Here is a 2,437-nt window from a genome sequence, read left to right on the forward strand (position 1 = left end):
ACACAATAACGATAGCGGTATCTATATAGCTGTGGTTGGATTCTGACATGCTTCATGCCAACAAATATTTGGAATTCTTGTGCGATTCCAATACTATTTTTAATGGAGGCCGTGGTCGCCCTTTCGTCAATATCATTAAATGAGTGCATGTTTGACTCGTTTCATTTCATCTACTTGATAGCGTAAAGATAAACAATTTAACATCTGTGTAATATGGAAATGAATGTATCCTTTGTTTTCATTTTCGTAGTATCATGCAGGTACCATAGAACTATCAAGTTCTTTCTCTTTCTCACGTGTACTCGCTATATTGCGTAACCAGAACAAAATGATGTTTAATCCTTTAAAAAGGATCTATAATGTTCTTAATCAAGAGAAAAAGGATACATACGATTGTGTTATATAGTCTAGATGTGTAAAACAAATTTAAACTTATTTCAATAAGTCTTATTCATGCTCGAAATATGTGGATCAATACCTGATGCAGCAAATGTACATTTAAATAATTGTAAGTGTGTCGGGTAGATATTGTCGCTGTATACACACATCATCGCCGACGGCAATATGCATAGAAAAAGCTGATCTGGACGAAATACGTGCCAATGGACGATAACGTGTGTTAAAGAGGCATTAGCTGTGAAAGTGATGGCAAACCAATTTTTTTCAAAATCTCTCAATGGCATGGGAATATACATTAATGGCTAATAAAAACTTTTATTTGAACAAAAACAAGAGAAACCTAATAAAACTACGTTAGATAACTGTGTTTACTGTAAAAAAAATATTCAAGGAAGAAATATTGTCTTGCAACAAAACAATTACATAATCATGTGTCTGCATTGATGGTAGAAAGTGTTTAGAATTAATTAATACTGGTGTTATTGCTGAAATATATCAGATGGGGCTAACTTTAATGGAATTCAGTTTTTGGTGGTATGTACATGTCGCCGTCGACAATATGTACCGTCACAGAATGGAACCGACTTTCGTACGAAAAATAAAATCTGGCTCTTCTCCTGCATTCGTTCGAATGGTAGCATCGTCAACATTTTACAATCCATGCAATTATTCAAACTAGAACACAAATCTCGAAAAAATTCTTATTTCATCGAACAAATTATTTGACATTCATATCTGTACACATTTAAACGTACACATTTGCATTCACATTAACTACATACTACGAGATACATGAACACTGATTATATTTTACAAGTTTCAGATAAAGGTTAATTTTACAGGGAACACTAAACAAGGCATTTCCTATCAAAGTTCCCTTTGCAAGAGTTTTTAAAAACCGTTTTGTATTCCATCTTAAAGTTTTTGCTAAAAATAGGAGATTGAAATTAAAGTAAAGTTGATCACTATGTTGACAACACTGAAACTGGGACCCATGACCATTATATTCACAGCATTCCCATCATATACCTCTGGCATAGAGTAGTTTTATACTTCTCTATGAGGTTTATACAATAAAATGACTATACGCCCTTCAGCATAAAACACGCTACCTACATGTAGGCTATAGCTCAAGGGCGGTTAGTTATATTAACATTCGAATCCTTCATGACCAGCTTTTGTAGTAATTTGCAAGCCCGTTCCAAGCGTCTTTATAATGTTGATTGATTATCGTCTGCCAGGAATGGCGGAGACAAGACAATGGACCAGACTTGTTTTATAATATAATAAGACACTTGTTAATATTTATTTGGGCAATAATCGTGTTTTCAGTCCCTTTGTAAGACCTGCTGACCTCAGGTTAAAGCCCTCAGCCAACAAAATGACCATTGGCCGCCCTCACCGGTCGCGGTAATTCAGTGGCAGAGCGTTCGCTTCGTAACCGGGAGGTCGTGAGTTCAAGTCCCGCTTGTGCAATGACCACGCCAACCCCAAGACAATAATATAGGTAGTGATTGCTCCTTCGCTAAACGCTCAGCATTTAGAAGTTAGAATCACGGGTCTTTCGAATATATACGGCAGGCGTTGGCACGTTAATGAATCCTCACTGCTACGGCCCTGAGCGATAAGCATGAGTCTTTTGTGGTACTTCACCTAGCTGGTGAAGTCTCCATAGGAGTGCAAAATTCTCAACGAGACGTAAAAACAACGACAGACAAATATTGCCCGCCCTCATACTTGTACCCATTTAATAACTGTGAACGGTATACATCAATTTCTATATGGCAACTATCTCAGAAATAATTTAAATCGGCGCATAAAGTCGGATTCTTGCCTACCTACTAAATAACTGAATAAGGTATTGATGACGTTGTTGTTACTTGGAATAGTTATACAATCAATAAGTGACACTTGACAACTGCCATAGACCGAATTCTTGTTGATTTTTTCGCCGATGAGGATGAAGGAGCCAAATTGTAATACATTATGAACACTATATTAAAATTTTCTATCTTTCAAACAAAAAATCAACAACAAG

The 2,437-nt window shown here is 36.2% G+C and overlaps 1 protein-coding gene across 1 annotated transcript in view; it reads right to left on the reverse strand.

Annotated features, from left to right (window-relative positions):
• Positions 1-1,086: 1,086 nt before the first annotated feature.
• The window catches only part of LOC125656268 (prostaglandin E2 receptor EP4 subtype-like), a 5,809-nt gene continuing 4,458 nt past the window's right edge, over positions 1,087-2,437 (reverse strand). The window contains exon 2 of the mRNA XM_056145418.1: positions 1,087-2,437. This exon is cut by the window's right edge and continues 2,188 nt beyond it. The gene's annotated coding sequence lies outside the window, so the exon portion shown is untranslated.

Source organism: Ostrea edulis, chromosome 7, assembly GCF_947568905.1.
Source record: "Ostrea edulis chromosome 7, xbOstEdul1.1, whole genome shotgun sequence".
In the NCBI taxonomy this organism is placed as follows: domain Eukaryota; kingdom Metazoa; phylum Mollusca; class Bivalvia; order Ostreida; family Ostreidae; genus Ostrea; species Ostrea edulis.